Source organism: Orcinus orca, chromosome 5 (genome assembly GCF_937001465.1).
Source record: "Orcinus orca chromosome 5, mOrcOrc1.1, whole genome shotgun sequence".
Taxonomy (NCBI): domain Eukaryota; kingdom Metazoa; phylum Chordata; class Mammalia; order Artiodactyla; family Delphinidae; genus Orcinus; species Orcinus orca.
Window position 1 is genome coordinate 130,222,278 of NC_064563.1, and position 22,718 is coordinate 130,244,995.

Here is a 22,718-nt window from a genome sequence, read left to right on the forward strand (position 1 = left end):
TAGAGTCTATCCCCATTTAACCTCATGTAGTTGCCTGCAGAACATTTTAGAGTGATACTTAAACAAAGCCTCAGAACATAAATTTAAACAAGTTTAATCATGAATTGCACAGGAAGCAGTGATTGGAAGCCACAAATATCACAGAAATTAACTTGGCTGGAAGGATGTTAGAAATGATAATGTCCAACAAATACTGAATGTATGGCCAGTCATGTTGAACATGCCAATCAATCAGGTTTTCTCACAACCTACTCATGCAATAAGCATATTATTAATCTTCATTTTCTAGGAGAGGAAATTCAGGTTGGGAGAGCTTGAGAGACCTACCTGAGTTAGATATTTGGCCAAGAACCCCCCAAATATTTCCTTACCCTAAATCTCCTATCTTGCCCCCTTCTTTATCACCCCTCTCCCCAAATCTTAGTCTCACTCTTTCAATTTCCCTCCCAAATAAGAAGAATCAGGTCTGTGACAGTAAATATCGAAGGTGAATTTGGAGCATCTTATTGTGCCAGAAGGCAAGAAAATACTCAAAGACAGGAAGAAACATGTTAAAAGGACACAGGATCCAGCTCAAAGGGGGCTCCCATTGTACAAATTTAGTTTGAATTACAAAAAGAATAATGATGAAGGATTATAACGTTATGTATGCTAAAAATCCATGAGCCCATAGTGATACTCAAAAATAAATGGGAGTAGAGAGTGGAGAGGACGTTTTCTTTACAAAAGAATGCCAGGTAACACATAGAGTAGGAATAACAGAATGGGGAAAAGTCAACCATTCTGCAACTACCAGTGTAATGTTCAATTCAGGAAGGGATCATCTGTGGATACTAAAACCAATGGGGAAAGTTTGTTGAGGGTCAAGATATTCACAAATATCACCCCACAGATTACTGACAAAACATAAAGGGATAAAGGAAACTTTTCAATGGAGAAATCTGATGGATACCACCTTAACGTCGTGGTCAAACTTGTCATCACCCAAAATGGGACAGTTTGACATTATTTGTGCTTCCTTGTTGTGATATAAACAAATAATCCATGTAGTATTCCTACCGTAAATGTTGACCCTGAATCTAAAGAGTTATGAGGAAGAAAAATCAGATATATCCAGAAAATGATACATTCTATAAAGCAACCAGCCTGTACTCTTCAAAAATATCAGTTTCGTGAAAGATGGACCAAAAAAGGTCAGGGACCTGCTCTAAATTAAAGGAGATTAAAGAAACATACAACTAGTACCTGTGTATGATCCTTGCTTGGGTTATGGATCAGAAAGAAAAAAATGTACAAAGGAGATTATTATGAAAGAAATTTGAATATAAACTGTATGCTAATTAATATTATTGTATCAATATTATATTTCTTGGATATGATTATTGTATTGATATAGGAAAAAGGCTTTGTTCTTAGGATATAATGTTGAAATATTTAGGGATGCAGTATCTTCACACCTGTAAGTAACTCTCAAACAGTCCAGTAAGCATAGAGAGGGAGCAAGAGAAAGGAAGCAAATGTGGCAAAATGTTACCAATTGGTGAAGCTAAGTGAGGTGCTGATGGTCCCACTCTTTCAACTTTATTCTCAAATTTTTCCAAATAAAAAGTTGGGGGAATAACCACAGTAGTTTTCAACCACAAAAGTCGGGTTTGCGCACACTGCCTGTCAGGGGCAGCAGCTACAGGCCCGCTGGGGCTCTGCAATATTATCCCAGAATCCACGCTGTAAAAGCAGCCCCTGCTTGGGACTTGTGATTCTGTGGCAAAAAGAAAAGAGAGCAAGGACTCATCAGGACCCTTCAGAGCTTCTGCTCAGATCCAGCTGGTACTCAGCCTCCGAGTCCCCTAACCCCAGCAAGTCCCACAGCCAAGCCCAGTGGAGTCCGGCAGGAGGTGTCTGCCTTCTGCAGGGAGCCAGGAAATGAGGTTATAAAAGTCTCCATCGAGAAACAGAACACTGAAATCTAGAATCCAGTAACACAGTTATTCTCCCACAATCACGAGATGAGCTGAGACTTAAATGCAGATCGACCTCCAAAGCCGATGCTTTCTTGTTTCTCAAATTTACATGGTTTTTTTAAATCCAAATAGTTGATTTCACATCTTCAAATTATTATACATTTACTCACTTGGAAAATCAAAAAAAATATCATACCGTGGAGAATTTCCTCCCAGCTTCTTTCCCCATTCACAAGTTCTTAACCAAAACCTGGCAGGGGTTACCACTGTTGTTAATTTCTTATGTACCCTTGAGAGTTCTTGAGGCCTCGGTCTGCTAACCCAAACAGATAATCTTATTTTCCACCCTTTTTGACCCAAAATGCAAGCAAGCAAACATGTGGTTCTTTACCTTGAAAAGCTGTACTTTTTATCAGGTTGTGTTCGTCTGCTTCCCCTAAGAGCCACCAAGACAGAGTTAATCAAACAAGGGTTTTATTAGGGGAAACAACTATGAGAGAAAAGGGGGAGGAGCCTGGTAAAGCTAACCCCTCATAAAATAGAGAAGGAAGGAGGGTAGAGAGGAGGCTAAAGAGGGGTCATCAAGGGTTTGAGGGGTGTCCTTGAGCCAAAGCCCACCACCAGAGGGGTCCCAGTCTCGCAGGAGTGGACCTGCCGTAGTGTCCTGACCACACCCAGTCTTTGGCTGGGAGCAGACTTTGGGGGTGTGGCTGCAAACACGGCCATGGATTTCAGAGTCAGCAGCTGGGACTCTCGGTCAGTGACGCTCCCTGTACTTGGAGGTCTGTGAAGCATACAAAATAAGCTGTGTTTAAGAAGTTAAAGAAGCACTTGCTATGCATTTTACATTTCCTACGTGTTAAACACACACACACACACACACACACACACACACACACATGCACATTTCTAACAGTTATCTCACATCAGGGTACAATACCCTCTGCTTGCACCTGGCCTGACAGGTGAGGACAGACAATCTACCCCTAAGAAATAACGAGAGAGAAAAAACAGGTGCAACCCATAGCTAAACTTCAACATCAGTCCTTACCAACTCTCTAATGGGCTGAGGTGGCAGCGGAGGGTGTGTGGCGGGGGGTGGGGGGGTGACTGTGTGCCTGTATGTGTTGGTGGGTTTCTGGAGAAATGAAATGCAGTTGAATATAAAGATGTACATATAGTCCACTACCATTCCTCCTTAAACCATCCCTTTCTTCTTTATACCACAAGAAAATCATTTCAGTGCTTTTCCTAATAGTAAAGAGAGAACCAAGGATACAGATCATCAAGGCATAGAGTTCTCGTACGTAATATTATTTTCTTTTTCATTTTTAAAAAATATGCATGTATGTATGTGCATGTGTGTATATAAATTGTGTTAAGAAAGTAACACAATGTTTTTGTTTCTGACTCTTATTAATAGATACCAGATAATGTTTATTTAAAATACTAATGATTCAGTAAGTCTTGAAAACTATAAATTAAATCACAAGTTGAAGAGATAGTAAGGATCATTTACTCGACTCACCCCCAGCTCGTTTAATAGAGAAAGTAAGTTACAGAAAGGCTAGTGTTTGGCTCAAGGTCATACAGAATGCTAGCGTAGCATCTGGGATGACGAGGAACACCAGGGCATGTGAAAAATGCCAGGACTCCTGAAATTGGCATGTGTTCTTTAGAATGCTCTGGATCATCCCACCCTGCGGCAGCCACACCAAATCCTTCATTGCATAGTGTTGTGGACACTGCAAGAATTCTCCCATTTGCTTAGGGTTTCAAAGAGGTACTAATCCCTCAAACACATGTTAATATATGTGTTTTCTTTGATGAAGAGGGACAGATAAAAGCTTGCGTCTCCAAAAGTAAGCTCCTCCTTCAGCACCACCCATCCATCCTGTTTCAGAGTGAGAAAGCTCACCTACAAATTCAGAGCTTTTCAGAGTGAAGGGTTCATGCTCTTGGGGTGGTGGGGTGAAAATTAACTAAGGCAATGCTCTTTTCATGAAACAGAATACTTTCCTCCAGAATCGCTCTCCCTTAATTATACATAGCCTTTTTTTCCACTCTTTATTGTTGTTTGAAACTCTTGACTCCCCCGTCTTATTCCTTATCCCTTGGCTATGACATCTGCCTGTCCTTTCTCCTCTGCCCACCATCCAATCTTGACCTTCCCTGGGAAAAACACACAAGCTGAGTCCTGATCACCCAAAGCCACCTTCACCCACAGACTAACTCAGGAAATACAGTATCGTGAGGAGTAAAAGCATCAGTTAGATCCCAGATCTCCACTTCTTAGCCCTGTGGCTTTGGGCCAGTTGGACCATAACTTACATAACCATACTTCCTTTGAGATACACTTAGGATATTTGAAATATTTTGCAGCAATGAGTATCTATGTATCTAAAAATCTGCTCACTGGTATAAGTATTCCTATAGAAGAGCTTCCTAGCAGTGGAATTGCTTGGTCAAATGTATATCATTTGAAATATTGATAAGTGCTTCCAAAGTGTCCACCAAAGCCATTAACATACAAGACAAAGCAGAGATACGTTTATTCCAGATGATAGTTTCGAATATTATCATAGTGGTAAAAAGCTACACTTTCCCCGAATCTTTGAATTTGCAACTGAGGTCCAAGGTCACACCCTCCAATCTTGCACCTTTCGTGCTTCAGATGCAAGAGCTTTCTTAACCTGGCCAGGCATTCGCCTGTTCAAGTCTGGCATTTATTTGCTGGAGTCATCAAAGAAAATGCAAACTCAGAGCCAATAATTTCAGCTTCTGTCAATCTGTAGTTCAGAGAGCTGGATTGTATCTCTAAATCCTATTATAAAGGCTTGTGCCAAATGATTGCATATCTTTGATTAGAATGAGTTGATCTAATTAGACTTTTCTTAGTGTTTTCCTCTGGACTCCCTCTCAACTACTTTTACATTTTTTATTGCTGTTTTACATTACACAAACGATAGTCTCTCTATGAAAATCCAAACATTAGGAACATATAGAGAGTAAAGTATGAAAGCCATCCTTCCAGATCTTGCTGCACTCTGTATCTATATATCTATAGCTATGTCTCAGGCATTCTTATTTTTTCAGTCCATTACTTAGTGTCTAACTGCTCTATACTGACATTACTCTAGTTATTCAAATAACTCTCCAAGTAGACGTGGCAAAAGCAATGAAATACAGGGACAACAAGAATAAAGAAATAGTAACTCCCTGAACATTTCTTTCTGTGACAACTGTGGGAGTATTTTGATAACTGTTGGCAGCAGGACACTGCATGTGATGTGGGGAAGGAAACCTTGGCATTCAAACAAGCAAATGGTTTGGCGACAGTTTATTAAATTTCTTCCATGCTTGCAAAAGCCAGTAACAATTTCTCAGACTGCAGAATTACTACACGTGACAGGTTTGAGAATGTTTCACAATATTCATCAAGTAAATCACCCTTCAAAATTAAAAATTATATGAACTCTTTCAATAATTGTAACTGCTAAAACAAAAGCTCACTGGTGTATGTATTTAACCTGTGCATTTTGGATGATTGTCTGCCATGGAATCAGAGGCTAAGCAAAAACATCCAAGTAAAATTATAATTCAGTTTTACTGGTAGGTTTCTGTCAAACTATTACATCTTCTTCAGGCCCAAAATAGTCCACATTCCTTCCCTAAAAATATAACTGTGAATGCCTACATTAAAAAAAGATTTCAAATCAATAGCTAACTTTATACCTTAACGAAGTAGAATAAGAAGAGCATACTAAGCCCAAAGCTAGCAGAAAAAAGGAAGTAATGAGGATTAAAGCAGAAATAGAGAAATAGAAATAGAGAACAGGAAAACGATAATCAATGAAACCAAAAGTTGGTTCTTTGACAAAATAAACAAAATTGACACACCTTTAGCTAGATTGACCAAGAAAAAAAGAGAGAAAAAGAAAATTACGAAAATCAGGAATGAAAGAGGGCACATTACTACCAACCTTAATGTAATAAAATGGATTATAAGGAAAGCTATGAACAACTGTATACCAGAAAATTAGATAACTTAGAGGAAATGGACAAATTCCTAGAAAGGCACAAACTACCAAAACTGACTCAAGAAAAAGTAGAAAATAAGCCTATAATAAGAAAAGAGATCACATTAGTAATTTAAAATCTTCCCACCAATAAAAGACCAGGTTCAGATGATTTTACTGGTGAGGTCGGCTAAACATTTCAAGGAAAATTAATATTAATTTTTTACGAACTCTTCCAAAAGATAGGAGAGGCAGGAAAACTTTCCAACTCATTTTATGAGGCCAGAATTACTCTGAAAACCAGAAAAAGATATCAGAAGAAAAATATACAGACCAATATCCCTTATGAATATCTGTGCAAAAAAATTCCCAACAAAATACTAGCAAACTGAATTCAGTAATCTACAAAAATATTATATACCATGACCAAATGAGATTTATCCCAGGAATTTCAGGGTGGTTTAATACATGAATATCAATTAGTATAATACACTATAAAATAGAATAAAGGACAAAGAAACGATAATCTCAGTAGATGAAGAAAAGACATTTGAGGACTTCCCTGGTGGCACAGTGGTTAAGAATCCGCCTGCCAATGCAGGGGACACGGGTTCGATCCCTGGTCCGGGAAGATCCCACATGCTGAGGAGCAACTAAGCCACAACTACTGAGCCTGCGCTCTAGAGCCCATGAGCCACAACTATTGAGCCCACTTGCCACAACTACTGAAGCCCGCGCATCTAGAGCCTGTGCTCCGCAACAAGAGAAGCCACCGCAATGAGAAGCCCGCACACCGCAACGAAGAGTAGCCCCCACTCACATCAACTAGAGAAAGCCCGTGCGCAGCAACAAAGACCCAATGCAACCAAAAATAAATAATAAATTAATTTTAAAAAAGAAAAGACATTTGAAAAATCCAACACTTTTTTTTTCTATTGATTTACAAATGTTGTGTTAATTTCAAGTGTACAGCAAAGTGATTCATACATAAATTGTATATATATAATATAATATATATATATATGTTCTTTTCCATTATAGGCTATTACAAGATATTGAGTATAGTTCCCTGTGCTATACAGTAAGTCCCTGCTGTTTATCTATTTTATATATAGTAGTGTGTATATGTTAATCCCAAACTCCTAATTTATCCCTCCCCCCTTTACCCTTTGGTAACTAAATTTGTTTTCTATGTCTGTGAGTCTATTTCTCTTTTGTAAGCAAACTCATTTGTATCACTTTTTTAGATTCCACATATAAGTGATGCCATATATTTGTCTTTCTCTGTCTAATTTATCTCACTTAGTATGACAAGCTCTAGGTCCATCCTCATTGCTGTAAATGGCATTATTTCATTCTTTTTTATGGCTGAGTAATATTCCATTGTGTGTGTGTGTGTGTGTGTGTGTGTGTGTGTGTGTACCACATATATACCACATCTTTATCCATTCATCTATCGATCTATCAATGGACATTTAGGTTGCTTCCCTGTCTTGGCTATTGTACATAGTGCTGCAGTGAACACTGGGGTGCATGTATCCTTTTGAATTTGAGTTTTTGTCTTTTCTGAATATATGCCAAGGAGGTTTGCTGGGTCATATGGTAACTCTATTTTAGTTTTTTAAGGAATCTCCATACTGTTCTCCATAGTGGCTGCACCAATTTGCATTCCTACCAAAAGTGTAGGAAGGTTCCCTCTTCTCCACACCCTCTCCAGCATTTATTATTTTTAGACTTTTTATGATGACCATTCTGACTGGTGTGAGGTGATACCTCATTGTAGTTTTGATTTGCATTTTTCTAATAATTAGCGATGTAGAACATCTTTTCATGTGCCTGTTGGCCTCCTGTATGTCTTCTTCGGAGAAATGTCTGTTTTGGTCTTCTAATCATTTTTTGATTGGATTGTTTGGTTTTTTGATATTGAGCTGAATGAGCTGTTTGTATATTTTGGAAATTAATTCCTTGTGGATTGCATCATTTGCAAATATTTTCTCCCACTCTGTAGGTTGTCTTTTTGTTTTGCTTATGGTTTCCTTTGCTGTACAAAAGTTTTTAAGTTTAATAAGGTCCCATTTGTTTATTTTTGCTTTTGTTTCCGTTACTCTAGAAGACATATCCAAAAAAATATTGCTGTGATTTATGTCAAAGACTGTTCTGCCTATGTTTTCCTCTAGGAATTTTATAGTATCCAGCCTTACATTTAGGTCATTAATCCATTTTGAGTTTACTTTTTGTATATGGTGCTGGAGAATGTTCTAATTTCATTGTTTTACATATAGCTGTCCAGTTTTCCCAGCACTGCTTATTAAAGAGACTGTCTTTTCTCCATTGTGTATTCTTGCCTCCTGTGTCATAGATTGACCATAAGTACATGGTTTTATTTCTGGACTTGCTATCCTATTCCACTGATCTACAACACCCTTTCTTGATAAAAACATTCAACTATTGGTTGGCCAAAAAGTTCGTTTGGGTTTTTCTGTAAGATGTTACAGAACAACCCGAATGAACTTTAGGCCAATCTAATAGAAATAGAAAGGACCTTCCTCAACTATCCACAGCTAAGACATTTATATACAACAGTGAAAGACTAAATACTTTCCCTTAAATCAGGAACAAGAAAGAAAAGGATATCTACACTTTTCACTTCTATTTAACATTGTACTGGAGGTTACATCCAGGGCAATTAGGCAAGAAAATAAGTAAAAACATCTAGATTGGAAAGGAGGAAGTAATACTATCTCTATTTATAGATGACATGATCAGGTATATAAAAAATCCTAAGGAATCCACTAAAAAATTATTAGAACTAATAAAAGAGTACAAGAAAATTGCAGAATACAAGATCAATATACAAAAATCAATTCTAGGGCTTCCCTGGTGGTGCAGTGGTTGAGAGTCCGCCTGCCGATGCAGGAGACACGGGTTCGTGCCCCGGTCTGGGGGGATCCCACATGCTGCAGAGCGGCTGGGCCTGTGAGCCATGGCCGCTGAGCCTGTGCATCCAGGCCTGTGCTCCGCAATGGGAGAGGCCATAGCAGTGAGAGGCCCGCGTACTGCAAAAAAAAAAAAAAAAATCAATTCTATTTCTATAGACTAGCAATGAAAATTCTGAAAATAGAATGAAGAAAATAATTCCATTCACAATATCATCAAAAAGAACAAATTACTTAGGTATAAATTTAGCAAAGAAGTGCAAGACTTGTACACTGAATACCACAAAAGATGGCTGAAAATAATTAAAGACCTAAGTAAATGGAAAGACATCCCATGTTCATGGATCAGAAGACTTAATATTGCTAAGATAGTGACACCCCTCAAATTGATTCACAGTTGCAACATAATCCCCATCAAAATCCTAGCTGGCTTTGAAGAAACTGACAAGCTGACTCTAAAATTCATACAGAATTAAAAAATAATCTCAAAAAAGAAGAACAAAATTGAAAGACTCATACCTCATGACTTCTGAACTCAGTACAAAACTACATGAATCAATACAATGTGGCACTGGCATAAAGATAGACATAGAATGACAGAGTAAACTGAGTGTCCAGAAATAAACCCTTATGTTTATGATCAGTTGATTTTTGACAAATGTGCCAAGGCATTAATAGGGAAAGACCTGTCCCACAGCCATTTGGGATGCTTGTTTGTTTTTTTTAATAATCTTATTTATTTATTTTTTTATTGAAGTAGAGTTAATTTACAATGTTGTGTTAGTTTCAAGTGTACAACAAAGTGATTCAGCTATACATATATATATTCTTTTTCAGATTCTTTTCCATTATAGGTTACTACAATATATTGAGTATAGTGCCCTGTGCTATACAGTAGGTCCTTGTTGTTTACCTATTTTATATATAGTAGTGCGTGTATGTTAATCCCAAACTCCTAATTTATCTCTCTCCCCAACCTCCCACCCCCACCTCTGCTCTCCCCATTGGTAACCATAAGTTTGTTTTGTATGTCTGTCAGTCTATTTCTGTTTTGTAAACAAGTTCACTTCTATCAATTTTTTAGATTCCGCATATAAGTGAAATTGTATGATATTTGTCTTCCTCTGCCTTACTTACTTTATTTAGTATGATATTCTCTAGGTCCATCCATGTTGCTGAAAATGGCATTATTTCATTCCTTTTTATGGCTCAGTAATTTTCCATTGTGTGTGTGTGTGTGTGTATGTGTATATATATATATATATATATATATATATATATATATATATATACCACATCTTCTCCTGTTGATGGATATTTAGGTTGCTTCCATGTCCTGGCAATTATAAATAGTGCTGCAATGAACATTGGGGTGCATGTATCCTTTCAAACTATAGTTTTCTCCAGATATGTGCCCGGGAGTGGGATTGCTGGATCATATGGCAGTTCTATTTTTAGTTTTTTAAGAAACCTCCATACTGTTCTCCATAATGACTGTTCCAATGTACATTTCCACCTACAGTGTAGGAGGGTTCCCTTTTCTCCACATCCTCTCCAGCATTTGTTATTTGTAGACTTTTTGATAATGGCCATTCTGACTGGTGTGAGGTGATACCTCATTGTAGTTTTGATTTGCATTTCTCTAATAATTAGCGATGTTGAGCATCTTTTCATGTGCCTGTTGGCCATTTGTATGTCTTCTTTGGAGAAATGTCTGTCTACAGCCATTCCATCCTGAACATGCCCAATCTCGTCTAGAGAAATGACTATTTAGGTCTTCTGCCCATTTTTTGATTGGGTCGTTTGGTTTTTGTTTGCTTGTTTGTTTGTTATTGAGTTGTATAGCTGTTTGTATATTTTAGAAATTAATCCCTTGTCAGTTGCATCATTTGCAAATATTTTCTCCCATTCTCTAGGTTGTCTTTTCATTTTGTTTATGGCTTTCTTTGATGTACAAAAGATTTTAAGCTTAATTAGGTTGGGTGTGTTTTGTTTTTCTTCAGAAAAGTTTATTTTATTTACTTCTCCTAGGCAAGTGAACATCCTGGTGAGATGTCATCATGCTCCCTTGCCTCCCCTTTCTTTCCTTTGCTCTTCTCCCCCAAAGAACAGCAGGAGTGCCAGAATCAGTTGGAGAATGCAAGATAAAAACAGTGAAGAGAAGTTTCTGTTTCTCTCCCCCAGTGAATTGGCCTTCCAACTTGCAGTCAAGGCCTTCATAAAATTAAACTTGTTTTGATAGTGATTACTTCTCTTGGATCAGCTGAGTAAGTGGAGCCAGTAACATAGCAGAGAGATTTTGAAGATCCAGCAAGTTTGCATAGGAGGAGAGGATACCAAATTAAGTTAAGTCTTTGGTTTCTTATTTATGAAGATGAGGTTACTTTTTCATTCACTTTTTGTTATGTGTATGAAATTTTGAAATGTGTGTGAAATATGTGTGAAACATTTCAGCTGTACAGAAAATAAGAAAAAGTAGTATAACAAATGCCATATACCCACTGTCGAGATTAACAATTTGCCACATTTTGCCTCTTCCATGTTTTTATGAAATATTTTCTTTTATTCATTTTTAAAATTGAAGTGGAGTTGATATACAATATCATGTTACTTTCTGGTGTACTATACAGCAATTTGACATTTGCACACATTATGAAATGATCACCACAGTAAGTCTAGTAACCATCTGTCCCTGTACAAAGCTATTATAATATTATTGACCATTTTAATATAAATTACAGATGTTATGACATTTCACTTCTAATTTTTCAGTGTGTATATTTTTAATAATAATGATATTTTCTTACATAAAAGCAAGTTACACTTGACTAAAACTTTTGAGGTTAAAACTGGGGAGATTTCCAATACCACAAAGCTTTCATTATTATTCCCATCACTCTTTCCCTTACTAGCAGGAGAGGAGGGAAAAACTTGGACCTGTTAGAATTGGTCCAAGTACCAGCTGAGACTTTATTTTTTGGTGTTTCCAGAAAGGCCCTGACATCAGAAAGCAAAAATCTCTTTAATTCTAAACTATTGACAAAGACTGTGGTCAACTTAGGCCAAAAGCCAAAGCTCTCCTCATTGAAAAATGCAGTAGAAAGATTTGGCTAAATACCAGTAGCTTTTTTAAATTAAGAATCTCAGTCAACATGTTGGAGGTTTTGAATGCAGAAAGAAGGGAAGGGAGTATAGAAAAGAGAAAAGTGATGATAAGAGGAAGATCAGAAGAGAGAAGAAAAGAAACAGTCTTATAAACCCCAACTCAGATACCACAATCAAGGCATCTCTTTCTTCTATCTCCCTATATCCCTTTCTGTTCTAAGATTGTTTTTTTTTTTAATAAATTTATTTATTTATTTATTTATTTATTTATTTATTTATTTTTGGCTGCGTTGGGTCTTCATTGCTGGGCGCGGGCTTTCTCTAGTTGCGGCGAGCAGGGGCTACTCTTCGTTGCGGTGCGCGGGCTTCTCATTGCGGTGGTTTCTCTTGTTGCGGAGCATGGGCTCTAGGTGCGTGGGCTTCAGTAGTTGTGGCTCGCGGGCTCCAGAACACAGGCTCAGTAGTTGTGGTGCACGGGCTTAGTTGCTTCGCAGCATGTGGGATCTTCCTGGACCAGGGATTGAACCCGTGTCCCCTGCATTGGCAGGCAGATTCTTAACCACTGCACCACCAGGGAAGTCCTGTTTTAAGATTCTTGACTTACTAGGATAAAATTAAATATGCTTTAAACAGTTTATGAGAGAGAGAGAGAGAGACCGTGTGTGTGTGTATATGTGTGTGTGTGTGTGTGTGTGTGTGTGTGTGTGTGCGTGTGTGTGTTTGAAGTGGTTGGGGCAGGAGGGAAAAGAAAAAATCTGTAGTAGTTGAGTAGAGGTTGCTTATCATACTGACAACTTTCCAGCAGCAATAAAATACGGTATTGTTACTAGAAGACTTGCTTATTCTCTGTTTCTGAATTTGAAAAGTAGCCTAGTTTTATAGTTGAAAATGCCTTTAAAATCACATACCTCAGTCCCATTTTCTATATATGAGGAACCAAAGTTCCAGAGGTTTTAGATGGCTTATCTAAAAGTGTCTCTAGGGAAAAAAGATGTAGTTTCTGGAATGGCCAATATATCTCCACTTTTGATTGTCAGTGCTCCAGGATGTTTAGGCCCTATCCTAGGGAGGAATGACAAGGATGGCCATTTCCGCCATAGGCTGTAACCCCCATATCCTGCTTCTTAAACTGCATTCCACCCCATCAAGCATTTTCAAGGTCTCCATCAAAGTTCCCTGCCATTGTGTTCACTGGCTCCAAGCCAGAGGACAAACATTTGAACTTCTGTCCCTACGAGGATTCCTAGCACTTCAGGGAATCAGCAGCCTGGCCTTTGTTAGAATATCACACTTCCAGGAAAAAAATATTTTTGACAACTCTTCCAATTCCTAGGAGCACTCACATCTATAAGGCACAAGGCAAACCTTAAAATTCAGTGAAAAGCAAGAGGGTTTTAAAGGTTATCATATGAGAAAATATGCCCTTTCTTGACCTCTCCAGAGAAACACAAATCTTGGCTTGTTTGGTAGACAGAATGTTGTCACTTAGAGCATTATATCGGTCGTGAAACCAAATGTTAACCTTCTGCTGCTCTTCCAGTCAGCTACTTTTCATCAGGGTCAAAAAGAGCATTCCAGAAAAATTAAAACTATCCACCTGCTTTAAAGAGGAAAGATCCAAGAACATAGCAGTTTCCTAAATCTTTGGGAATAAACAGGCGTCATTCTGTTTCTTGTCTACTATCTAATCTTTTCTGTAGCAAGTTTATTCATGTTCTCTAACCCCTTCCCAAAGGTCTTAAAGATGAAAAATGCAGTTGAGATGCTGGTCATAAAAGTTATTTTAGGTATAGAATTTCATCAGCATTAAGAATTTGATTACGCAAAACAATTAAAGGTTTATAGAGATACATTAGAGAAAAATGTGTTCAGGATACATAGTAAACACTAAACAAATCAAAAGCAGCCTGTTTTTGCTACCAGTACTCCTATTTATCTGTCTTAAGTTGGAGCACATACTAAATTCTGTACTTAAAAAATATGCCTTGTGGGCTTCCCTGGTGGCGCAGTGGTTGAGAGTCCGCCTGCCGATGCAGGGGACACGGGTTCGTGCCCCGGTCCGGGAAGATCCCACATGTCACGGAGCGGCTGGGCCCGTGAGCCATGGCCACTGAGCCTGCGCTTCCGGAGCCTGTGCTCCGCAACGGGAGAGGCCACAACAGTGAGAGGCCCGCGCACCGCAAAAAGAAAAAAAAAAGCCTTGAGAACTAGGTACAAAGAAAAAGGGCCGCAGTGGATTTTATCCTTTTTCTCTGTACTCCAGGATAAATTAATGAAAATGCAAAGAATATTTTTATGTCATGTTTTTCTTTGTTGGCCAATGGCAAAACATACCCTCTTGGCAAATAGGCAGGTATTAGAATCCACTACTAAAATCTCAAATTCTACTGCTGCCAATTTGGCCATATGAATCAAAACTTCTGACTTTTTTACCACCAACTATCCTGAGGAAATAATCACGCAAGAGTACAAACATACAAGAATGTGCATCACAGCTTTCTTTATGATATTAAAAAATCAAAACAACCTAAAAGCAAATAAATATGGATCTGTTAAACAGTTATTATATCCCTAGAGCGAATACAATGGTGCCATCAGCACTGATATTGCAGTAGATTGGTGACTTGGAAAAATGGTTATAGGAGTGGAGGTAACATGGCAGTGCTGTAGAGTAAAGGCTTTAGATATAGACAGACCTGGAACCATGTCCTGTTGTACCATTGACCAATTGGGTGCCCTGGGGCAATTTATTGGACCTCATTCAGACCCTCAGTTCCTTCATATGTAGAATCAAAGGAGATCATGAACACAGAGCACTTAGCAATGAGATTGGCATGTAGAGATAACTGAAGCTTAAAAGCAGTACTACTGACTTTAAAAAGACATTGTTAGATGTTATGGACTGAATGTTTGTGTTCCCTCAAAAATCATATGTTGAGACCCTAATCCTAATGTGATGGTATTTGGAAGTAGGACATTTGGGAGGCGATTTAGGTCATGAGGGTGGAGCCCTCATGAATGGGATAAGTCTCCTTATAAGAAGATGCCAGAGCTCTCTTTCCTCCATGTGAGGACACAACAAGACATCGGCTGTCTGCAACCTGGAAGGGGGCCCTTGCTGGAACCTGATTGTCCCAACACCCTGACCTTGAACGTCCTATCCTCCAGAACTTAAGAAATAAATTTCTGTTGTTTATAAACCACTCAGACTCTGGTGCTTTGTTATAGCAGCCTGAACTAAGTTGTTAGGTTAAAAAAAAACGTACAGTACTATGACACTCTTGTCAAAGATATATGGATCCATATATCCACCCAGTAGCTATATATCTATTGAGCATTTAATAACTGACAAGCACTTTGTTAGGAAAAGGGACTACAATAATGAGATTAAAAATTAGACCCTGTCTTCATGGAGTTCACAGTCTACTACTGGTGACTGATTGTGACCAATTGAGTTTAAAATCCCAGCTTTGATACCAGAGAGGAAGAGGGTAACGAGAGCTTGCAATAGTAGGATTTGATCTAGTCAGGAAGGGCAGGAAAATTTCCTAAGGAAATTGAAGTTTAGCAGAGACAGAAGGATGAAGAGGTGGTGACCAGCTGAGATGGAGGTGAACTGACAGCAGTGAACATAACAGTTCAGCGCGTTGAATCTGGACTAAGCCCAGTGCCGTTGCAAACCTTACTCTACCCGCCACAAGTTGTTGTGATTCTGGGCTTGTCACTCAATCTCTCTGTCCCAGTGACCTCACCTGTAAAATGGAAATAATAGATTTTCTAATTTATATGATTATGAGGATTAAAGTAGGTAATATGAAAAAAATTTAGCATAGTGCCTAATATATATATAGCAAATATTCAGAGATAATACTAAAGAAAGAACAAAGAATGAAGATCCAAGTGCAAAGAGGGAACAGTATATGCAAAGGCCCTGTGGTATCATGATGAGAAAAAGGGAATGAAGTGGTGCTGTATATCCTCCTTTTATTCTAAAAGCTGCTGGAATCCTTGAAGGTTTTCAGCCAGGCTCTCCATGGCCTCCATCGCTCTCCCTCTCAACCTTTGTGCTACAGTCCCACCTGCCAACTCTCACTCTGTGTACTTGTCACAAGGTCTGTGCACCTGGTGTTCCCTTTTCATAGACTGTTCTTCCCACCTGTTTTCTCCTACTCCCTTCAACTTTCAGACTAAGTGTCACTCCCTCAGACTAGCCTTCCCTGACTTCCCAAATATGCAAACCCTTAATTAATTAGCCCCCCTAGTATCCATGCTTGCTTTGCCTGATTGATGTCTATCTCATCCACGAGATGAGATATTGTCTGTTACTGCACATAATTGTGTCCCAAGCCATCAGCATAGTGGTTGGCCTATAGTAGGTGCTTATTTCATGTTGCATAATGAAAGAGAGAAAGGATGGGAGAGAAGGAGGAAGGTAAAAAAGTGGAGAAAATTGAAGTGGGGTGAAGCGGTGAGAAAGTCAACTCAATTTTAGACTTGATTTTAATTTAAATATTTAAAAATCAATTTTAACTGATTTTGAGTGGAACATCTAGATATTCTAAAAACAGGGAAAACTGATTTGGATTTCAAGAGAAAGATCTGAGCTAGAGAGATATAGACTACAGAGTTATTAGAACATGAAAGATAACTGAAGTAAGGGAATGGGGAATAGCAGGGTCTTTAGAGACAGATGGTTTGGGTTCATTACCTGTGTGAATGTGGGCAGGTTAGTAAGTCTCTAAGTCACCAGACAGATACAGAGAGATAGGTCCCTATCACAGCCAGCCAGACTCCCAATAGTGTGTTTCCCACATCCCCAGGCTGCCTCACACCCAGCTGGTCACTCAGATTACCCTGAACATTCATCATACAGAAATCATACAGATTTTGATCTTCTATTTGTTTAGCCTCTGGAGTTGATCGGGTACTTACTGATACCCAGCAGTTATAGATAGGGCTGTTTAAAAACGCATAATCATACCTTTCCCCAGCTCCCTCACTGGGTTGTTGCAGAGATCCAAAGAGAAAATGCGTATGAAAGGACCTGCAAAATATCGTGTCAAACAAATGAAGATGACATTATCATGACAGAGAACAAGTCACAACATTCAGGATGGCTTTTTCTTCTCCCTAGAAGAGAGAAATGCATTCCACTGGAGTCCATCTTCTCAGATATCTTAGTAATTAAGAACATGGGTCTTGGAAGTCAGACAAATCTGGGTTTAAAGCTGGATCAGTTATTTCCTAGTTGCCTAGTCCTGGGTCAGGGACTTAACTTTCCTAAGCCTTTGTTCTCATCTGTAAGATGATAATAGTACCTCTTCCCAAAGTTGTTTATCAGATAATGCCTATAAAGTGCTCTGCATAGTGCCAGAAAATAGTACTTAATACATGGTAACAATTAATATCGTCTTTAGAAGTGTTCTGGAGAGCAGCAACCAAATGGAAGAATCACTGCATCTTTCCTAAATCTTTTTAGTATCCTCTCATCTGGGCTGTATTGCTATAGATCCAAGATGGTGAGTTAGACTGCAAAGCTCCCTCAACCCAGCGGAGTTTTACTTCCCCCACTCACTCTTCAATGAAGGACATACATTAAGCGTAGCTGTCCTAGGCAAGGGGTCTCAGGAGAAAATTAGATATAATGTGGGTCAAGTTATATACAAAAAGGCAAATCCATTCCCAGCCGGTACTGAGGGATCTACACTCTTTGGGGGACTGCAGAGGAAAGACATAACTAGCATTCATTCCAGGACTGGCTCTTTTCTTATCTTGCTGTGTGACCTTGGGTAAATTATATCACTCCTTTGGTTCTCATCATTCTTAACTGTGAAATGAGGGAGGGGAAATGTGGGGAGGGGATGGAGTTGGGAAGTACCTTTTCCCCCAAGTTTTAGTTGTTATGACTCCATCCTTATAGACTAACTGATGCCTGTCCATCCTTTGTTTGACCCTGACAAATGTTTGTTAAATGCTGTCTCTTCCCCAAGAAAATTCCATTTTAAAAAAGTCATTTTCTTATTACTTAATTCCCTATGAAGTTGCTAATTATCCTTCAATTTAAAAAAAACAACCACTGAATTGATGATAAATGTGCTTTTAAAAAAGGAAAGAAAGCATTAATAACTAATTTACTGATCACTGGTGAACGTCACTTAACTGTCAGGTAGAACCACCCTGGAGCTGTTAAGTCATGTAGGAGCAGAGATTGTGAAAGGCTGTCCTGCTTGTAGTAATTAGAACCAGGTGAGGCTGTTACCGGGTCCAAGACAAGGTGTTGAGGCAAGGAAGATGACTTTATCCGGAAAGCCAGCTGACCAAGAAGGTGGCAGACTAGTGCCTCTCATAAACCATCTTATCCAGGTTTGGATGCCAGTTTCTTTTATAGTACAGAGAGGGGGAGGAGATGAGGAAGTAAAGTAAAAAGGCCATAAATTTTGCAAATATCCCCTGGAATGGCCAGCCTTGTGGAGGGGATGTGTTCATTTCTTGTTTCTTGCAGCCTTCCACAAGTGCGCCTGGTCAGGTTGTCTCCCTGTGAGCTGAACAGAGGCACTTTAACATTCAGGCAGAGGGGCAGGGTTCCGAGGCAGGCCACTATGTATGATGATAATAACAAAAGCAACGAAAAGCAAAGGTTAAAGTCAAAGAAACATGGAGTCCGACTTAGCTCTCCCCTGTTACAAGGCTAGTGAGGGTTTTTTTCTTTCTTGGAAGAAATTTTTGAGCACTGTATTGTTATAATAACTGGAAGAAAGATGTCACTTTGGGAGAGTCATGAAGATCTTCTTGAGGGGCTGTAGAATAGGGCTTCTCTAAATATAGGTTTATTTGAGCACAAGTCATGAGTGTGCTTATGGGCATATCAGAACGAAAAACTGAAATCAGGCTTATTTCAGAAAAGAATCTGAGGGATAATGATGAAGGATGAGTAATAAGCATCCCATGAAAGACCTTAAATTCTATCCACAGGCAGTTAGAATGTATATGAGAGACACTTCGGAATTTATGTGGTTCTGGAAATGGAAGACGTTTTTCCCTCTTTTCTCTAATTTGCAGAGTGTGGGCATTTACCAGCAACTTCTCCACACCCGTGAGGAAAAATAACCCATTCAACATAGAAATACCGAATCTGAGATGTTGTGAGAAGTCACTCAGTTTAAGAAGTCACTTCCGCCAGGGAACTCCTATGCTGCTGCTGTTTGTAATCATTTCATTTTAATCTTTGCACTAGTTTTATAATTTATTAAGTAAAGAACACGAGTCTTTAAATTTTTTCTACAAGTTCTTTGGAGGCTTGCTTTCTCTATTGTCCAAGTGGTTAATACCCTCATAATTACTAAATGCAGGAGACAATTTTCAATCGTCTTTTTAGCACTGAAGACAGTAAATACCTCCACCTCTGGCTCCTGATTCTCTCTGAGTTCCTCTCATACATTTTTGACTGCTCTTTCTTGTGTTCTTTTGTTTGTTTCAAGTTTGTTATTAGACTTTATTATTTAGGTTTTAGATTCACAACAAAATTAAGCAGAAGGAATGGAGATTTCCCATATACGCTCTGCCCCCAGCACATCCTAGCCTCCCCCATGTCTCCCACAAGCGTGATACATTTGTTACAACTGATGAACATACACTGACATATCACAATCACCCAGAGTCCATAGTTTACATTAGGGTTCATTCTTGGTATTGTACATTCTATGGGTTTGGACTATGGACAAAGAAATATTGCCTGACATTTTAGTAATCAAAGAATATTGCCTGCCATCAAGCCATCAACCACTGCAGGTTCCCACAGTGGTGCACCCTGAGAGGAATTCAGGATGGTGAAAAACAGGATACTGGCCCTAGATATCAAAGGAATGATTTTAATGATCTCTGACTCTTGCATCTTCCCTACATAGAAAAGCACTAAACTCATTAACTTGAAATGTCTGTTTTTGTGATTAGCAGTAATCTTTTGACATTCTACTACATGGATTTGTTTGTTTGTTTGTTGTAGCAAAAACTCCTATATATCCTGGTTCCTCCCTTACCTCTTCTGAGCAGTCTCTCAGAGCTTAGCTGAGAGGCTGTATCCCAAGCTTAAGCCCTCAGAAAGTTTGCCGAATAAAACATAATTCTCAACTTCTAGGTTGTGCTTCTTTTTTTTTTTTTCTGTTGTCATGGGACTGAGCCCTGAACCTGGGGTGTCTGCACTAATTCTGGGTAGTTAGTGTCAGAACTGAATTGAATTGCAGGACACCCCCTCAGTGTCTAGAAAGTGGGAGAATTGTCTGGTATGCGGGAAGAAAATCCCATGCAAAAATATCATATACACTAAGTGTATGTTTAATTTGGTAAGAAACTGCTGAAGTCTCTTCCAAATTGGCTGTACCATTTTGCATTCCCACCAGCAATGAATGAGAGTTCCTTTTGGTCCACAGCCTCACCAGCATTTGACGGTGTTGATGTTGTCAGTGTTCTGGACTTTGCTCATTGTAATAAGTGTGATAGTGGTACCTTGTTGTGTTTTAATTTGGACTTCCTTGATGACATATTATGCGGAGTATCTTTTCATATAGTTGCGTGTGTTGACCTAAAACAAATAGACTGCGAGTTATTTCTCCAGCAAAGATGGGTTTACTTGGGATCTGCAGAGAATTGCAATTTGGGGTCTGCATCCATGGTGAGCCAAATGCAAGTCCCTGCACTGCAAGGGAAGGAGAACACTTTTATAGAGGGTAAAAGGAAGTTGGGAGGGCTAAAATAAACAGTAAAATAAACAGTTCATGGCTTTTCATTGGTTGAGTCCTTGCCAGGGAAGGAGTCTTTCTTCTTCCTCTTGGGCGCTGCTATTGTCACAGGGCATGAGAGCATCTCATTCTGGTCCCCCGACTCGATTTAATTGAAGTTTCTGTTTTTGTTTTTAATTTATTTATTTTATCTTTGGCTGTGTTGGGTCTTCTTTGCTGCCACGCGGGCTTTCTCTAGTCGTGGTGAGCAGGGGCTACTCTTCGTTGCGGTGCATGGGCTTCTCATTGCGGTGGCTTCTCTTGTTGCGGAGCACGGACTCTAGCTGCACAGGCTTCAGTAGTTGTGGCTCGCGGGCTCCAGAACACAGGCTCAGTAGTTGTGGTGCACGGGCTTAGTTACTTCGCGGCATGTGGGATCTTCCCGGACCAGGGATCAAACTCGTGTCCCCTGCATTGGCAGGCGGATTCTTAACCACTGTGCCACCAGGGAAGCCCGAAGTTGCTGTTAATTAATTTTTTTATGCTTACTATCTCTATATCTTCTTTGGTGAGGTGTCTACTAAGGTCTTTGACCAATTTTTTTTGTTTTTAAGTCTTTATTGAATTTGTTACAATATTGCTTTTGTTCTATGTTTTGGTTTTTTGGCCACAAGGCATGTGGGATCTTAGCTCCCCAACCAGGAACCGAATCCTCACCCCCTGCATTGGAAGGTGAAGTCTATAACCACTGGACCACCAGGGAAGTCCCCTGACCAATTTTTAAGATTGGGTTGTTTTCTTATTGTTGAGTTTTAAGAGTTCTTTGTATATTTGGGGTAATAGCTCTTTATCAGATACATTTTTTTGCAAATATTTTCTCCCAATCTGTGGCTTCTAATTCTCTTGAAATTGTCCTTCAAAGAGCAGAAGTTTTTAATTTTGAAAACTTTAATGAAGTCTAGTTTATCAATTCTTTCTTGCTTGAATCACGCCTTTGGTATTTTATCTAAAAAGTCACTACCAGGGACTTCCATGGTAGTCCAGTGCTCCCAGTGCAGGGGGCCTGGGTTCAATCTCTGGTCAGAGAACTAGATCCCACATGCTGCAACTAAGGATCTCTCATGCTGCAACTAAGATCTGGCGCATAGTAAACAAAAAAAGTCACCAACAAACCCAAGGTCCTCTAGATTTTGTCCTTTGTTATTGAAGGGGAGCAGAATCTGTCACCCCAAAATATGCCTCTTTGGCAGGAGGATTATTTTAGGCTGATACTTTTAAGAAACAGCAAACATAGGAAAAGCCCTGAAAACTGAGTAGAAGTACAAAAGCTCCTTTTGTAGGAGACATTTATATTTCTAAGGGAAATCTCTATTTGTATGGGTATCTCCCTCTCTGTACCTAGAAGAGAAGGGTGATTCTAAATCTCTGGAAACACTTATTGATGGAGAAGGCAGTGAATTAAATCTGCAGAACAACCTTACCCTTGGTTACTGTGCTTTTGCTGGTCACCTCCCATAACTGGCCTGGGTGGGGGGCTAGGGGGAGACCGCAACATCTTTTGTCTTTAACTACAGACGGCATCTAAGGTGGTGACTTGGGCCATTTTGGAGAGTTATTCAGTGTTCTTGGATATCTCCCTTGAATATAGAAGGTATACAATTTACTAAATGTGTTTGTTTTTCTCCCATTAACCTGTCTTTTCATTACGGAGGGATCTCAACCAAGAACCTAAAAGGGGAGAGGAAAAATTATTTCTACTTCCCCACATTATCTTCTAGGAGTTTTGTAGTTTTGCAGTTTACATTTAGGTCTGTGATCCGTTTTGAGTTCATTTTTTGTGATAAAAATATAAGGTCTGTGTCTAGATTCACTTTTATTTTTTAACATGGATCTTCTTCCTACCTCTTATTGGATTTATTTCCTTAGATTTACCTCTAGATGAATATTCACTTCTTTTTCTGATTGATCTCATTCATTCACTCT